Raw genomic sequence first — 19,625 nt, forward strand, 5'->3', positions numbered from 1 at the left:
AGGAAAATGAGGAAATATTAATGATTTTAATTGTCAAGATTAATGTCACTGGTAAATCGCCATTGTAAAATCATACATTTTAAAAACCTACATGGTTGTATTTGTAGATTGTAAATTCTGTGCAATATCTTATCAATAGTAACCAATCTTTTGATTTAATTGTCAAAGTCAAAAACTATTTATGTTATATTCCCAGACAGATAATTCTTGAAGTAAGAGTACATATTCATTCATTGATAAATTAATTTTGCATTAAAGTTTCAATTTGCCATTTTATGGGGTATATTTGATCTCTATGGTTTTATTTTAAATGCCATCCCTTGTTTCCCACAGGATCAACACTGTAGAAGAAAAGGTTGACTAATGTCTTTTTTTACCTTTTGTTGCCATGTTACTCTTCTCCTTGACATCACTTTAAAAAAATGTCAAATTAACATTATTTTTAAAAAGTTGTTTTTTTTAATTCCATATGTTCTTTTTAACAGCACATAATTATAACGTATGATATTGCTAATTCAAGCATTGGGCTATGATTTTCTAATTTCCATTTCTCTGGATTTAACGACATAGCAAAGTAGATTTACAATGTCTACAAATCCTAATGGTTACAATGAGCCAACCTAATAAAATCTTAATGTAGTGTAAACATTCTGATAAATTAGTGTAAAAGAACAATCTATCCTATGAATTTATGTTGTCACTGGAGATACTGTATTTCATTTCTCCCAGTTTGGTAGATGTGACTTTAAAATGACTACTAAATCTCAAAACACTTATTTGAACAGACTGAGATAAGACATGTTTTATTAAGAGCCCTTCCATTCTGCATGGAAATCAGATGTGTGCAGCTCAGTGGATCACAGCGACAAGAAGCAGCAACTAGCGTGAGTTGCCATGTGAACTGAGACCACATTGAAGGCTTTGGGATTCAACATAATAAAACACACGTAGGAAATAAAAAAATGAGGTTGATCCTCCGTCTTCCAAAAAGAAAGAGTTTTCAATACAGGTCATATTGACGGAGAACTGCTGATTTACACTAATTTCCACTCTAGCCTTCTGCTCTATCTACATCATTAAAGCTAGGTTACAGCAGTAGAGGAAAGTGATGATTTAAAAATCTACTTTTCTTGTATCTCACCCTATTAGGAATACATGTGCTATTTTGTCCTCGGCTGGAAGGGTTTAAGTTAACGTAATCTAGAAATAAATATGCAAGATATGTTTTAACCCCTTTAGGACAAAGCATTTTTTTTTTTCGTTTTTTCATTGTCAGATACCATGAAGCATAGCATATTTTTTCATAGAAGTAGCCGTAAGAGGGCTTGTTTTTCTTCAAGATAAGTTGTTTTTTTTCAGTGGCAGGATTTTGAAGTACATATAGTATATTACCAAACTTTTATTAACTCTATATTGTGAGAAATATACATAAATAGCAGTTCTGTTTTTTGATGTGTAAAATTTTCAGCTATTCACATGCTGCCCAAAGTTTCATCATTGTTCTGTCTGTCATTACAATAATGGCGATGCTATATGTCTATAGTTTTATTTCTGTTTTACTACTTTTTTCCAAGAAATACAGTTAACAAAAATCATTGGTTTTGACAAATTCTGGGAGCCATAAATTTTACAATTTTCTGTCGATAGAGCTGTATGATGATGTATTTTTGCATGGCAAGATGTCGTTTTCAGTGGTACCATCTTCTGTTACATATACCCTTTTAATCACATTTTATTTCACTTTTTTGGGTGCTGAAATGTACAAAAAAAACAGAAATTCTGGCTTTTTTTATTTTTTTTATTTTACTTTTCAGTTTAATCAACATATCATCATTATTCTGAAGGTCAACATGATAATGATTTTACCTAATATATATACTTTTTTTTTTCAAAATCATTTTTGTGAGTTCACCATATGCTGAACTATCAATTTTTTATTTTCCGTTAAACACAGTTGTGTGTGTGGACTTATTTTGCTGTAGTTTTCACTGGTTACAATTTTGGGTATGTAACAGTAGTGGGAACTGATAGACTGCTCCCAGACACTCAAAGGTTAAATGTATTTGATCTTCATGTATGTGGCAAAGCTATTATACCCACTGGGGCTGCAGTTGAATGGGACAGGGTTAATTGTAGTGGCCAACCCTGTTTGGAAGGGGGATCTGAGTGTTAGTGGCAAGTACAGGAAGTGATAGTCTGTGTGGGGGCAGCATTGAGTAATGCTAGGGACAGCATGAGCCTAATACTCGAGGCAGTGGATTGCCACACATACCCTTCTGTGTGATTCCATCTAATGGCCAGTGGCAACCTCGTGATGGACGTCGAGAGCCAGAGGCACACTCAGCTAGTGAAGCTACAGAGAAAGATGGATTCAGATTACATGGCGTGGAAGGTATTGCAAACCAGATGTACTGCTAGAGGTGAAGAGGATTCCCTAGGGCTAGGAAAGCCAGAGAGAGGAACATGCCACTTATACGGAAAACCAGGGCTGAAGATGTGTACCGGTCCTGTGGGAGAGATGACAACTAGTGATGGGTAAGCACTAAAATGCTCAGATGCTCGTTGCTCGAGTCGAGCAAATTGGAATACTCGGGTGCTCAACACGAGCAACGAGCCCAATGTAAGTCTATGGGAAACTCAAGTATTTTTACCACGATCCCCCAGGGGTCCTTTTAAGGTATAAAAAGGTCAAAAGTCTTAAAGTCACAAAGCCTATTTTTAGAGGGGCATCAGGCGGCATTAATATTCTTAAAGGGCCATTATTAAACAGTGGGTCTGCTATGCTGTTATTGCCTATGCAGTGAGAGGCTGGGCTGCCAAAAATTACAGCGCACCCAATACCCCTTTCACGAGAGGTACAGGAGGGCCTCCTGGTAGAAGGTTGCATTGAATGCAAGGGCTGCCTTCTATCAAGTCATATGCACCCCAATAAGCCTTTGAACCCAGGTACTGGATGGCCACAGAAAAACCCTCTTCACAGCCTTCAGTTGGTCCTGCCATACAGTTTCCTTATGTATTGAATGCAAGGGCCGCCTTGAGCCAAATTTGCACGCACCTCGATCCCCCCTTGGAAGAAACATGGATGAGGGCCTCCTAAAAAAACCTGTCCCATTACAAAAGAGTGGGTCTCCTAAACTCATAACTACACTAAGTGTATGGGCTGACAAACATTTCCCCATGGGGGTACATTTTTGTTAACAATTTTTTATGGGGGTCATAGACACCCTTGCCAAAAAATTGACTCGCTGTAGCAGCACGGAACACGTTAAACTTTGTGATCTAGTGACAGCAGATGATGGGATGTGGAGGAAGGCCTCATGAAAAACTAGGCCTAATGTAAAGGAGCTGGTCTCCTAGACTTGAAATGCCCATACACAAAGTGTATGGGCTGACAAACATTTCCTCATGAGGGGTATACTTTTTTAAAAACAAATTCAGCACAAAATAGTGTTCACTGTTTAGAGCTAGGGTGGCACACATCAAAAAAAGGAGAATAGAAGCCTCAAAAGCACACTTTGCAGCCCACAGATAGATGAGGCGTGTCACGGAACTACCGAAATGTAATATATATATATATATATATATATATATATATATATATATATATATATATATTTTTTTTTTTTTTTACCAAGATAGTGTATAAATCTAGGGTATTAGACAAACCAAAAATTAAAAATGTACTCATGAAAAACAACAATTTTCAGACCACACATAGAATGGGCGTCGGACATAGATAACAAACTGTTTCAATATGTGGCCTCTATTTTTAAAAATTTTCAAACCACAAAATACTTTATATATCAAGGGTATCAGACTAAAAAATGGAATGTATGGCTGAAAAAATAAGATTTGAAGACCACAAATAGACCAGATGTGTGACTGAGATAACAGACTGTTTCAATATGTGGAATGCATTTTTTAACATTTCAAAAAACACAAAATACTGTATACACCAAGGGTAGCAGCCCACAAACTGGAATGTATGTCTGAAAAGCCAAGATTTGCAGACCACAGATAGACCAGACGTGTGACTGAGATATCAGACTGTTTCAATATGTTTCCTGTATTTTTCACATTTTTAAAAACAACAAAATACCATATCCACCAAGGGTAGCAGTCTAGTAGACCAAAAAATACAATGTATGCCTGCAAAGCAAGGATTTGGGCACCACAGATACACTGTGCATCTGACAGAGATAACAGAGTGATCAAAATGTGGCGTTGACTTTTTTTGGGCCTCCAGACACATGCACTAACAGGATGAAGTGGACCCACCTAGCACAGGTGCAAAAAAAGCCAATGAGACAACCACTCACGACCTGCCAATCCATGGAGGGGGTGGTTGCTTGGCATATAAATGCACAAAAAAGGTTTATCTGTCTGTGGCACTGTTCACACAAAGGCGATGCAGAGCATCTGGCTTACAGCCTATTGGTCATGCCCCTACTATTAGATTAGGCGGGCTGTCCACTGCTATCCAGAATGCATCCCATGTGAACAGACACCACAGGTCACAGAGCCAAATGGGCCCAACTGCATCCTGAAAAATAAAGTGCAAAAAAACACATACAAAAATATGTGAGGTATTAGTTGATACTTTGGCCAAAATATGCAAACTCGTAACCCACGTCAAGTGTCCTCATGCTTACGAGTCCTGAATCTATACCTAAGCAGCAAAAAAAGACTTCAAAATCCTACAAAACATTGAGAAAAGTATAAGCAGAGCAGAGATGTTTACGTGCACAGGCCTCCAGACACATGCACTAACAGGATGCAGTGCACCCACCTAGCACAGAGGTTATGGCGCAGCACGGTGGCTCAGTGGATAGCACTGCAGCCTTGCAGCACTGGAGTCCTGGGTTCAAGCTCCAACATCTGCAAAGAGTTTGTATGTTCTCTTCGTGTTTGCGTGGGTTTTCTTCTGGGTTCTCCTGTTTCCTCCTACATTCCAAAGACATACTGATAAGGAATTTAGATTGTGAGCCCCATTGGGGACAGCGATGATAATGTGTGCAAACTGTAAAGCGCTGCGGAATATGTTAGCGCTATAATAAAGATTATTATTATTATGATTCGCTGTTTTCTCTTGGTGGTGTACAGACGTCTTGCCAAATCTAGCCCTTGTTCATTTTTATAAGAGTCAGCCTTTTCAGTTGACAGGCGGATGCGCTTATTTGTTATAATTCTACCAGTGTCACTAAAAACACGCTCTGACAGAATGCTACTAGTAGGGCAGGCCAGGAATTCCAAGGCGTAGAGAGTCAGTTCATGCCACGTGTCCAGCTTGGATACCCAATAATTAAAAGGCACAGAGGAATCCTGGAGGACGTTTGTACGATCTGCAAGGTACTCCTTCACCATCTTCCCAAACATTGTACTTCATGTGACAGCACCCCTTTCTTCTATGCCGGCATGATGCGTAGGGTCTGAGAAAACTGTCCCAGAACTTTAGACAATAGAGAAATTTGGCACTCAAAAATAAATTAGCGTAGATAGTTATTTATTCAATGTGCATCCATAGAGACAAAAGTTGAACGTTTTGGGTCCACATCCGCACCTTCATCAGAACAATTATACTGGTATACTGGGAAATACGTATATCCTGTCAAAACTGGTTCCAACAGAGTTTTCAAAGAAGCCTGGATGCGAAGAGGAATCTTGAGTGTGTCCGCGCACATGGAGGGTGACAGAAGGCGCGTGGTGAGTTGCGCTCAGTTGCTCCTGATTGATGTGTTCATTTGAGAAATGGAGGCTGAAGAGGAGGAGGAGGAGGAGGATGTGCAGGAGCTGTAGACTGTGGGGGCAACCCTAATTGATGTAGGGCTCGCAATCCTCAGTGTGGGGAGGATGAGTTCCATCCCAAGGTCTGACTGAGTCCCAGCTTCCACTATGTTAACCCAGTGTGCCATCAGTGAGATGTACCGTCCCTGCCCACAAGCACTTGTCCACGTGTCCATGTTTAGGTGTACTTTCCCGGTAACAATATTGTTGAGGGCACGGGTAATGTTGTGGGACACATGCTGGTGTAATGCTGGTATGGCACATCAGGAGAAATAGTGGCAACTGAGGACCGAATACCTTGGGACGGCTGCCGCCATCAGGTTGCAGAATATATTAAGAAAAAAGGAGCGCACTCAGCTATCTTAAGTTGGTGCTGGCTGTACTCGGGAAAAACCCAACAATAAGTCCAATATAGAAAAATCAGCCGTACTCTTATGGTATATCTTTGCAAAAATGTGATGTATTTATTCACATGTGTTGAGACAAAAATGTATATATATATATCTACACACACAGCAGGGAGTATAAACGGAGTAGTAACGTTTCGACCCTGCCTCGGGTCTTTCTCAAACTGTAATCAAACACAAACAACAATTAGTGTTATATACATATAAGGTGCTTTACATAAAAACAAAACCAGATGAACATAACATTATTTACAGAAAGCAATATAAAATAAGGATCCCATTTGCAAAGTATCTTTATGAGATATCGCTGTCAAATAGAGAACCTCCACAAGGTCTATTCAGGGTGCTGTTGCTAACATAAAGTTCTATTATAGAGACTGGGAACAAGGTCCAGTCGGACCAGCAAAGCTCAAAAATTCGGTACAAAGTTAGGTACAAAATTAAGTAGCGTTATACCCAATGGTGGACATGATATAGAGAAGTACTGACCTGCGTTTTCTAGATAGTGTGCAAAATAAGAAATGTGGTCCCTTTAAGAGCTGCAAATAAAGAGGAGAGGGTCCCTTGTGAGCAGATGCAAGATTGAAAGTAATGTAGTAGGAAATACAGATGAGTCACCAACCTCCTATTGTTGTGGTGTCAGGGCGTCCTGCTTCTGGGGGTGTGTGTGCCTGCATGGCTAATTGTGCCTCTATTTATAGCACCTATTCAATCCGAGGCTGCAGCTCCCAAAGGTTGCAGAAAGCTTCTGTCTCAACTAGCCTAAACGGCAACATTTTGAGCACAAGCAGATGAGAAATGTTCAAATTTAGTACTGTGGCCTGTAGGGCGTTGGCTGGGTATTTCCGCTTGTGCTCCAATGACTGGGGTATAGACAATTGAAGGCTGCACTGGGACAAGGACATTGACGGGCTTGATGATGGTGCTGCTTGACTGTGGGAAACAAAAGGTGCAGGGCCAGAGGCATTTTCACATGTACAGTGGACTGGGGATTGGCATCTATGCAAAACAGTGGAAAAAAGCAGTGATGTCACCTGCAGACAGTGTTCCTGGAGCCTGGGGTTCAGCCCACAAAATCGGGTGCTTTGCTGCCATGTGCCTGATCATGCTAGTGGTGGTCAGGCTGGTAGTTTTGCTACCCCTGCTAATGCGGGCATGGCAGGTGCTGCAAAAGGCCTGTTTGGGGTTATTGACAGAGTCTTTAAAAAATAACCAGACTCGGGAAGATCTAACAGTTGGAATGGCAACTTCCCTCATGTTGGCGTTATGAAGAACGGATGCACTCCTTCTGTCTGTGGCCACTATACTGCTTCTTCTTGCCTGTTATGGTGATATGCCTCCTTCCCCATGTGTGCTGCTGTCCTCACTCTGCATGTCCTCCTGCCAGGTTGGGTCAGTCACTATGTCATCCACCACCTCATCTTCCACATCTGCACCCTGCTCCTCCTCCTGACTTTCTGGCAATTTTGTCTCATCATCGTCCACCTCTTGTGACATTTTCCCACCATTACCTTCATGTGACCGTGGCTGTTCAAATCTTTGGGCATCGCTACATGCGATCTCATCTGGCCCCACTTCAAGTTGACTGGCTGAGAGTCTGGGATCTTTAAAGGGAAAACTGAACAGCTCTTCGGAATGTCCAAGTGTGGGATCATTTGTTTCAGGGCACTCGGCATGGTGGGAGGAAGGAAGATCGGGGTGAGTAATATCTGGTCCACACTCACGGCTACTCAGACTTGACCGTGGAAGACATGGTGGTGGTGGTGTTGGTGTCTAAGTGACTGGAAGCATTATCCGCTATCCAACCAACAACCATTTCACACTGCTCTGGCTTCAATAGTGGTGCGCTGTGGTCCCCTAGAAACTGGGACAGTAAGGTCGAGTGAGAAGATGTTGCGGTCCACTTTCAGCTTGGCCACTGCCTCGTCCTCTGCATGCACCATCAGCATTACCTCCACTTCCCTGTCCCTTGCCCTTTGCTTTGCCCATTTTAAATGGAGTACTGAAGTATTTGAAAAGCTCATTACAAACAAATTTATTTGGAGAAAGATTATATGTGATCAGTATGCCTGCAAAGCGAAGATTAGGACACCACTGATACACCAGGCGTCTGATGGAGATAACAGATTGTATACATTTTTGTAATTTTTTTCTAATTTTAGAAAAAAATAAATACTGAGTAGACCAAGGCTAGCAGACAGAGCAATGCAACGTATGCCTGTGAAGTGAAGATTTTTACACAATAGATATACCAGGCGTGTGCCGGAGATAACAGACTGTATACATTTTTAATTTTTTTTTTGTAATTTCGGAAAAACTAAATACTGAGTAGACCAAGGCTAGCAGACAGAACAGTGCAACGTATGCCTGTGAAGTGAGGATTTTTCCACCACAGATACACCAGGCGTCTGAGTGAGATAACACAGTTAAAATGTTTTTTTAACATATTTTTTAAACAAAAAATGCAGAACAAGGCTAGCAGACAGAACTATGCAATGGGTGCCTGCAATACAAAGATTTTTCCAACATAGATACATCAGGAGTCTGACAGAGGTAACAGACTGTATGCAATGTATGCCTGCAAAGCCAAGAATTTTCCACCACAGATACACCAGGCGTATGACGGAGATAACAGACAGTTAAAATGTTTTTTTTTTAAGTATTTTTTAAACAAAAATACTGAGTAGAACAAGGCTAGCAGACAGAACTATGCAACATATGCCTGCGAAGCCAAGATTTTTCCACCACAGATACACCAGGTGTCTGACAGAGATAACTTACTGTATTCATTTTTGTTAATGTTTTTTGGTAATGTTTGAAAAGACTAAATACTGAGTAGAACAAGGCTAGCAATACAGAACAAGGCAACGTATGCCTGCGAAGCGGAGATTTTTACACCAAAGATACACCAGGCGTCAACCTGAGATAACAGACTGATCAAAATGTGGCCTTGATTTTTTGGGGCACATCAAAATTGTGTCAACAAGTTCGCTATGACACTAAAAAAAAATGGAGTACTAAAATTGTAAGATATTTAGCTCAATGGTATGCAATGCGTGTGGTGTACAACTCACAGTGATAAATATAAGAACTGTAGCTAAATATTATTGGGCCAGCTGCAGATTTTTGGAGCAGCAAAATGGTATCCAAAAATGCTGTAAGACACTTCAAAATATTGGATAGTACCCAAAAAAAGGACAGATTTTTTTGCGCACTCACATCTGATGACTGTGACAAAAAAAATTAAATTCTTAGATTTGCACCCTCTTCTATTGCAATGACCTGGCTGTAGTCTACAGCATGACCAAGCACATAAATGTAGAAAAAAGGGGGCTATGGATTGCTTTAGAATAAAATGAGCAGGTATAAGCTGCAAAAAGAAAAAAAATTGCCACAGATATCTACAGCTAGGTAGATATTAAATAAGCAGCAGCATCAGACAGTAATGGAGATTTTTGAGGTATGCTGTGAGATCTATATACTCAAATACAGTGCCTGCAGGCCTTGCACTGATGAGGATATGTGCACATAGACTCCCCTGCCTACTTAGCACTACAATATCTGTAACCCCAAATTAGCCCTAAGAAGGACTGTTGGTTTCTGAGGATTTGTGAACTGAACACTAGCAGACCCACACTAACTATTAAAAGAATGATTCTGATCCTATCTCAGCAGCAGCTCTCCCTACACTAGCTAAGTCCAGAGCAGAATGCGGCAAGCAGGGCGACGCCAGGTCTCTTATAGACCTGATGACGCTGTGCGGCCAGCCAATCACTGTAATACCACAACAAAGATGGCTGCGGCATTATAGTGCATGGCAGACAATCCCTGCATGGTCATTGGCACTCTAAATAGCGCCAAAATTGCAGGGCGGAGACCTGAGTTCCCACTGAATAATCCCAGAAATACTCGGTTCTCGCTGAGTACACCAAGCACAGTGATACTCGGGCGAGTAACAAGTAGTGGTGAGCACATTCGCTCATCACTAATGACAACCCATTGGGCCTTATCCTTTTGCATCTGCTTGCAAATACTGTACAGACTGACATTCACAAAGTAAAAGTTTGTTTTTTATAAACTTATTGTCCCCTGGATTGATTGCTGCCCTGGTTCCAGAAGAAGAATTCCTGGAGTCAGAAGAGGCCTGCAGGCCAGGAGTATGTGGTAAGCACAACATACTCAGCTGCACACCAGGACTGGGACAAACCTTGTCTGTAGGATGTCAAAGTGAGTGGGGACAAAAGCTTGCCTACGACGACTTGGGCATCTTACAGGTACACACATCTTATTGAGCATTTTTTATTTCTTTTTTTGTGGAGCTAGATGTGCAATATCCATCAATTCTGTATGTTGCAGGCAGTGTGATGCATGAGGCAGGCAGTAAGAAAAAAGATACAAAAGGAAAAAACCTGTTTTTCTTACTGCTTGCATCAAACAGAAAAAATAATTATATAATTTTATAGTATGTGCAGTGCCCCAGAGTCCTGGTCGTTGCAGTACTGATGCTCCGCCGCTAAGGGGAGTGATGGTATGTCTGATGGCACTGAAGGAGTTCACCTGACCAGGTATCACAGACGCCAATACACTTCATAGTCTGGCCTCCAGGGGGAGCTAAGGGTGCTATTAGGCCACTCCTCACAATCTGGTAAAACTGGGGGTTGGATAGAAAGTTAGACAGAAGCTGACTGGGTTGGAACCAGGCAACATCCTGTGGCAGAGGGTGTTGCAGGGGAAGATTCAGGGGGGTCCCTGTCAGGGGTGGGATCCTGACAGGCCTAGCGAAAAGGAAAGATCTTTAAGGAACCGCACCTGCACTACATCGCGGCGGTATCTCAAGAAAGGACAAGAAGCGAGGTTTATTGTGGAGAGTGAGAAACGAGATCAAAGCTGGCCGGTCTCAAACAGCCATGCTAACAGTACTCTGGATTGAGGATCTTGAAGCCTTCAGTAAAGAGGTAAAGAGACTGCAATCCTGTGTCCTCGTCATTCATTGCGACCGGCACCACGCACCTACCACCTACACCTTTCATTGGACGCCCCTTAGCAGGGTCACGGACTGGGTCCAGCCACCGTGACAACCCCAGAACTGAGACAGAGAGGCCCGGTACCGAGTACCCCGCGGCCCTGCATCTGGGGGCGCTCCAAACTTGGCGTCACGAACAGGATCTACTTAAGCCTGAAGAATCAGGTCATGTGTGCCTTGGAACTGTGATTAGACTGTGCTTAAACCGTGATTTATTGCAAAACTGCATTGCCATCACCGCCAAAAGTTCCCGCCAAAGCCGCCGCCATTATAGCGCCAAGAGGAGCGCAGGAGAAGAAGAAGGGCGTGGTAGTGGGCGTAACCGAGCTGAAGAGCGCGAGAAATCATGGCCGCCCAGTCTAAGTATTACTGCATCCTGAGGACGTGTCCATCAGCTGCTGAGGTCCGCCTCCTCATCCTCTATGGAGGGTGGGGACAATGGAGACTGGACCGCCCCCGAAAGAGAGCGCGGGAAGGAGACACCGAGAAGGAGGCAAAGATGGCGACGTCGGAAGCACCACATGGGGACGACCCGACCCAGAATTATGCTGAATCACCCGTAACAGTCCCGGATTAGCCATCGCTGCAGGGACTGGCCCTCACGGAGTCACCGCTGGGAAGACTCAACTGGCCGCCATCTGAGGAGTGGGTGGCAGCAGCTGAGGCCTGGCGGTTAGCACGCCATCGGGAGGCCGAAGACCGTGTGATCTCCCAGTTGGGCCAGCCTGCGGAGATCTGCCTGTCTCCAGTGTCCCCCGCCCTATCCATCCCGGCCGCGGCCGAGCATGAGCTGCAGACGCAGGGCCTGAGAATCCTGCCGGCGGTGGAACACCTGCGGTGCTTGATGACAGCGTGGAGGAATAGACCCCAACCTGCGGCCCAGGTCGACCTGACAGGTGCTACAGAGGTCCCACTGTCGCACTGGGGTGTAGTGGTTTTCTTCAACTCCCGGGAAGAAAGGGGAGTTATCCAAGAGATTGGAGAGCCGCTGCAGATCCGCATTGACCGGAAGGAAGTGGAGCCTTGCGGTGGAAAGTATGATGAGGACCGTGACTTGGAACCCGGAGACGCTGTGACCTATACCCGGTGGTGGAGGGAGGCCGGCTGGATGGCCCGGGGCGTTCAGTGGTGTGCCACTCTCCAGGTTGCTGCTGGGACTCCGGAGATCGAACCCACTGCGGAACAGGTAGCAGGATCCTCCGCTGTGGACCACAAGAATATCCCAACCCATCGTGTGCCTGTGGGTCGCGCCCGCTCTCGGCTGAGACGGGTAGCCCAGGAGGGGGTGCCACTATCGCCTGGTCGGGGATTGGGCTTTCCCAAACCACAGAGGGCCACTTGCCAGGTAAGGCCGAGGAGGAGGCCACCCCCTGACCAGTAAGGATGAAGCCCTAACGCTCTGCATATTGTAAATAGTTAACTGTTCGTCTTCTGTGTTTCCTGCTGCTAATACCCGACCAGGGTTGGTCTAAAAGGGGGTCCCTTTGTTTACCCGGGACCCCTATTACACTTTTTATTTTTGCTTTTATTTTTCCTTTTGCTCCTTGTTCACCCCTGTTATAAAGACTACCGAATCATGGACGGTGAATGGTTCACAAACTGCTTTGTAAATAGTTTGCACCTTATTAAGGGTGCCCTCTACTGGTTTTACAAGAAACAGAACTCTTTGCGAAGAAACTGTTCCTGGAAACAGTACTGGAGTTCCTGCCTTACACGGACTTGCAACTTGAGCAGTTGCACTACTTCAAAGAGACTTGATTCCCTTTTAAAGGGAATGTTCACCATTTGCACTTAATGTACAATGTTGCTTTAAAAGAGAGTGCGCAGTAATAATGTTATACATAGAAAGTTATATGTTGCTAGTTAGTCATAGAAAATGTTTGATAATGTTGTTAAAAATTGAGGACAGGAAGTGAACCCGTAGGGGTTTGTGGGTGAGTCCTCCTAGGAGCCATAGAGAGATGGTTCAGTGATTCTGTGCTAAGAAAAGAGGCAGTAGGCCTGGACAGATAGGCGGTCCTGCATAAGACAAATCAGAAATCAAGAAGAAGGTGTTGCACTTAGAAGAAAGAACTGAAGAAGAGTTAATTTATATTTTAGGAGTTTTATAGTAGGCCTTTAGTGGATCCAGCTTATACGTCCTTAGAGGCAAAGTTAAATTATTGTTCAGAATTTGCACTTAGTAGAATACCCGGCTGGGTAACAAAAGTTATTTATAGTGTGTTATTTAAAGTATTTTACCATGTCTTGTTTGCAATGTTTAAGGGTCCTCACATCCCATAAAGGGAAGCACTGTTATTATTTCTTATTACTTGTTTAATGCATTCCAAAAATTTGTATGTCTTTTGCTGACATGTATTGTTGTTTTCTTCCCAGTCCGGGAGTACTGGATTTAACCGGGGGGAGTGCAGCGCCCCAGAGTCCTGGTCGTTGCAGTACTGATGCTCCGCCGCTAAGGGGAGTGATGGTATGTCTGATGGCACTGAAGGAGTTCACCTGACCAGGTATCACAGACACCAATACACTTCATAGTCTGGCCTCCAGGGGGAGCTAAGGGTGCTATATATTAGGCCACTCCTCACAATCTGGTAAAACTGGGGGTTGGATAGAGAGTTAGACAGAAGCTGACTGGGTTGGAACCAGGCAACATCCTGTGGCAGAGGGTGTTGCAGGGGAAGATTCAGGGGGGTCCCTGTCAGGGGTGGGATCCTGACAGAGGCCTAGTGAAAAGGAAAGAGCATTAAGGAACCGCGCCTGCACTACATCGCGGCGGTATCTCAAGAAAGGACAAGAAGCAAGGTTTATTGTGGAGAGTGAGAAACGAGATCAAAGCAAAAAGGAGATAACACCAGTAGAAGTCGTGCTGTAAGACCGAGGCAACATCCTACTGAGGCGCGTAGCCGGTGGCCGGAACGCCGAGGAAGTATTGGGCTCCAAGCATTACTTCAAACCAACGGCAGGACAGTTAATTTTAGGTTGGCTGTCTCACCTAAATCACCTAAGCAGACATAGGGGGCAACTGTGGGAGAGGGGCGTCACTAGGGTCCCAGGAGAACTCCAGGCCTACCCGTCATACGGGTGCGTCCTATTCATATCATCTGGGGGACAGAGAAGAACATCAGAACAGACATAAGTTGTGGGAAATAACATCAGAAGCAGACACAACAGTTGTGAGGACTGTCCCGTGGTGCTCAGCAGGGAAGTACTACAACACACAGGCGCTAGAAGGTATGCACAGATTTCCACCTGCAAAGGGAACTCTGGAGGTGCCATCGGACCGGCCGGTCTCAGACAGCCCTGCTAACAGTACTCTGGATTGAGGATCTTGAAGCCTTCAGTAAAGAGGTAAAGAGACTGCAATCCTGTGTCCTCATCAATCATTGTGACCGGCACCACGCACCTACCACCTACACCTTTCATTGGACGCCCCTTAGCAGGGTCACGGACCGGGTCCAGCCACCATGACAACCCCAGAACTGAGACAGAGAGGCCCGGTACCGAGTACCCCGCGACCCTGCGTCTGGGGGCGCTCCATATGTGTTTGATTAAGCCAATGCCATTGCTCTCAAAGGTTGTGATGGTGCAGAGTAAGACAACAATACAAATTGGAATGGAGGTCTCTTCAGCAATGAGTCCTGCTTTTATTTTAGATGCAATGTTAGCCAGAAATTAGTCTAGAAAGCACATGGGTAATGTCATGATGAGGGCTTCACAAGAAAGCGTGAAAAGGTCAAAGGAGCCATTTTTCAACATGACAATGCCAGGTGACATGTTGTTTTGTCCTGCTGTGATCAGTCTGTGTGCCCTAGATTTCTTACCATGATATACCTTATTTCATGACTTGTTCCCCATTGAGTACATTTGGGACTTAATTGCCATCCAATGAAGAAGGAAGCTGCCACCAATGGATATTGATGATTGTGAGCCTAAATTCATTCAGTGTGGCAGAACTTTACTCAACCATTAATAATCTAATTTTTAGCAAGCTAAGCCATGTAAGCATGTGTATTTCTGCATGTTGGACTCATACTTAACACTAAATAAATTGAGATGTTTTGAAAATTTTGTTTCCATTTCTTCATCATTTGCATACTGTTAACATGTCTATCATTTTTATTATTTTTGGATTTCCATGACTTTTCCTTCTATGTCTTATTATAATTTCAATACTGAGAGATGTATTAGAACTTTTCAAAATTATCATGTTTATTGCCTTTTTAAATTTAGACACACAGATCATCTAAGAAAACCACCTGCAGTGTTAAGACATTGTCATTATTTGACCCTTAGAAATGTCCTATGGTATCTGGCATCAACACATTAGCAGCAGATTAAAGTTACTGTGAATTTATTTGCATTTCCTATTTCAAATGACACAAATGTGGTCTGTGTTCGCTGGAAGGGAATGAAAGTGTGCGGCTATTGTTTTGATTAGTTGGCTGGGCACGATCTCACATGTAGTCATGCCTCAATGATGATGTGGCCTCATTCTATCACACCTTCTGCATAGTGTATACCTCCCCCAAAGTAATAGTCTCTAGAATCTTCGGCACCACTATGGAGCTTTTACCTTTCACACAGTTTTCACCACCGCTGCAATGACATCAGCAGCTTGTTGACTTCTTTACACCGTTGCATATGAGGGAGCTAATCAGCGCAAGTGCCATCACCATGAATGTAGTTTAATATAAAATATATAATAAATATTTACATTATGACAAAGTTACAGGTAAAGTACTGAAGGGGAGTTAGGTTTCACTGAGGCTATTAACTTCAGTGATTTGAAACCCAGAAGTTTGCTCCAGCACACTATATGTTGAGAGGGGTTAATCGGTCATTTTAAGGGCTGGGTTTTTGTGGACAACCATAGAGCAAGAGGGAGGTTGTCTAGCTTATCTCCACCCCGGGATGTCATCTGGGGTTTAAATAGTCGGCCTTCTAAAGCATTCAATGTTCAGTGTGTTTGGAGAGACTAACTCCAAGAAAGTTCTTGTCTTGTTGATTAACCCTAGAACGCATACCTGGGGCCTCGCAGGCCTGCCAGGTTACTTGTTTTCTATTTTCTGTAAAAGTACTTTAGTTAGAATTTTGAAAATCTAGGTAATCCTCAGGTATATAGTTGTTAGTAATTTCCAGTTATTCATATATTTTTATGTTACAGACATTTCGGTATAACAACCTTTTTTTGGGCCTACCCCATATTCACGCACCTGCGGCCTTTTAGGCCTGTACTAGCTTTACATGTGATACACAGATTTGCTTATCAAGGCAAATTACGGAGGCAATGATCCCATGTGGAATACTCTTTCTTGAACATCCAGAGCAAAGAGAAAAAAAGAAAGCGCTGCTATATTTGTCCAGCAAAGAAGGAAAGAAAATCGGAGCGTTTCTGTTCTACTTGCGGACAAAATGTATGCAAGGAACATTCAGCCGAAAAAATAATATGCGCGAATTGTCGGGGGAATATGTAAAGTTACAAATAAATATTCCTGCACCAAGTTTGCTACAACCAAAAAATGTTTTCATAAAAAATTGCATATAGAATGCCTATATTTGGCGTGCCCATTTACTTACTTTTTTGTTGTTTTATGCACATAATTATGTTTTGAAATATACACATCTTAGGCTGTGTTCCCAGTAGCGCTGGGGTTCGCCAGAAGGGGATCCATAATGGATCTGACCACCTGGTAACTCCAGGATTCCGTCAGCCTTAGCTGGGGTCACCAGGAGGTCAGATCCATTACGGATCCCCTCTGTTATGGACCTGGTGGTTAGGAGCACCTGGAATGACCTGATGAGTAAACTCAAAATCGGGACTAGCTCTGGGGAAGTGGGAACTCTGCTGACCGCAAACCCTACTCCTATCACACACACTAGAAATAGCCGTGGAGCGTACCTAACTCTCCCTAGATGCCTCTTCACAGCCTAAGAGCTAACTACACCTAAAGATAGAAATAGAAGCCGTACCTTGCCTCAGAGAAATTCCCCAAAGGTAAAGGCAGACTCCCACATATATTGACTGTGAGTTAAGAGGAAAGTCACAAACACAGGAATGAAACAGGTTTTAGCAAAGGAGGCCAGATTGCACTAAATAGTCAGAGGATAGAAAAGGGAACTATGCGGTCAGCACAAAAGACTACAAAAAAACACGCAGAGTAAGCAAAAAGACTCCCCACACTGACTCACGGTGTGGAGGTGCCACTCTGCACCCCCAGAGCTTCCAGCTAGCAAAGGAATATCATGATAGCAAGCCGGACTAGAAATAGCAGTACTAAGAAATATATTCAGGAAGCAGTAACAACAAATGAACTAGCAAAGACTTAGCTTCTGCTGGAGTAGACAGGTCCTCAGAGAAGTCCAAGAGAGATCTGAACCAATACTGAAACATTGACAGCTGGCATGAAGTAACGATCTGAGTGGAGTTAAATAGGAAGCCAGCATAGAAATAAACGAGAGCAGCTGATAAAGCCAACCTCAGTGACCAGCAGTTCCGCTCGAAGCCACCAGAGGGAGTCCAAGAGCAGAACTAACCAAAGTACCATTCATGACCACAGGAGGGAGTCCGAGAACGGAATTCACAACATTACCCCCCCTTGAGGAGGGGTCACCGAACCCTCACCAGGGCCCCCAGGCCGATCAGGACGAGCCAAATGAAAGGCACGAACTAAATCGGCAGCATGGACATCGGAGGCAACAACCCAGGAATTATCCTCCTGACCATAGCCCTTCCACTTAACCAGGTACTGAAGCTTCCGTCTCGAAATACGAGAATCCAAAATTTTTTCCACCACATACTCCAACTCCCCCTCAACCAACACCGGAGCAGGAGGATCAACGCAGGGAACCATAGGTGCCACGTACCTCTGCAACAATGATCTATGGAACACATTATGGATGGCAAAAGAAGCTGGAAGGACCAAACGAAATGACACAGGGTTGAGAATTTCAGAAATCTTATAAGGACCAATGAAACGAGGCTTAAACTTAGGAGAAGAAACCTTCATAGGAATATAACAAGAAGACAACCAAACCAAATCCCCAACACGAAGTCGGGGACCAACACAACGACGGCGGTTAGCGAAACGTTGAGCCTTCTCCTGGGACAACGTCAGATTGTCCACTACGTGAGTCCAAATTTGCTGCAACCTGTCCACCACAGAATCCACACCAGGACAGTCAGAAGGCTCAACCTGCCCCAAAGAAAAACGAGGATGAAAACCAGAATTGCAAAAAAAAGGTGAAACCAAAGTAGCCGAACTAGCCCGATTATTAAGGGCGAACTCAGCCAATGGCAAGAAGGTCACCCAATCATCCTGATCAGCAGAAACAAAGCATCTCAGATATGTTTCCAAAGTCTGGTTGGTTCGTTCGGTTTGGCCATTTGTTTGAGGATGGAAAGCCGAAGAAAAAGACAAATCAATGCCCATCTTAGCACAAAAGGACCGCCAAAACCTAGAGACAAACTGGGAACCTCTGTCCGACACAATGTTCTCCAGAATGCCATGCAAACGAACCACATGTTGAAAAAATAATGGCACCAAATCAGAGGAGGAAGGTAATTTAGGCAAGGGTACCAAATGGACCATCTTAGAAAAGCGATCACAAACCACCCAGATGACAGACATCCTTTGAGAGACAGGAAGATCTGAAATAAAATCCATGGAAACACGCGTCCAAGGCCTTTTCGGGACTGGCAAGGGCAAAAGCAACCCACTGGCACGAAAACAGCAAGGCTTAGCCCGAGCACAAGTCCCACAGGACTGCACAAAAGAACGCACATCCCCTGACAAGGAAGGCCACCAAAAGGACCTAGCCACCAAATCTCTGATACCAAAAATCCCAGGATGATCAGCCAACACCGAGCAATGAACCTCAGAAATAACTCTGCTAGTCCATCTATCAGGGACAAAGTTTCTCCCCTGGACAACGGTCAGGTCTATCAGCCTGAAACTCCTGCAGCACCCGCCGCAAATCAGGGGAGATGGCAGACAGAATTACCCCCTCTTTGAGAATACCAGCCGGCTCAAGGACTCCCGGAGAATCAGGCACAAAACTCCTAGAAAGGGCATCCGCCTTCACATTCTTAGAACCTGGAAGGTATGAGACCACAAAATTGAAATGGGAGAAAAACAGCGACCATCGAGCCTGTCTAGGATTCAACCGCTTGGCACACTCGAGATAAGTCAGATTTTTGTGATCCGTCAAGACCACCACGCGGTCCTTGGCTCCCTCAAGCCAATGTCACCACTCCTCGAATGCCCACTTCATAGCTAGCAGCTCCCGATTGCCAACATCATAATTACGCTCAGCAGGCGAAAACTTTCTAGAAAAGAAGGCACATGGCTTCATCACAGAACCATCAGAACTTCTTTGAGACAAAACAGCCCCTGCTCCAATCTCAGAAGCATCAA

The sequence above is a fragment of the Ranitomeya variabilis genome, chromosome 2 (genome assembly GCF_051348905.1).
Source record: "Ranitomeya variabilis isolate aRanVar5 chromosome 2, aRanVar5.hap1, whole genome shotgun sequence".
Taxonomy (NCBI): Eukaryota; Metazoa; Chordata; class Amphibia; order Anura; family Dendrobatidae; genus Ranitomeya; species Ranitomeya variabilis.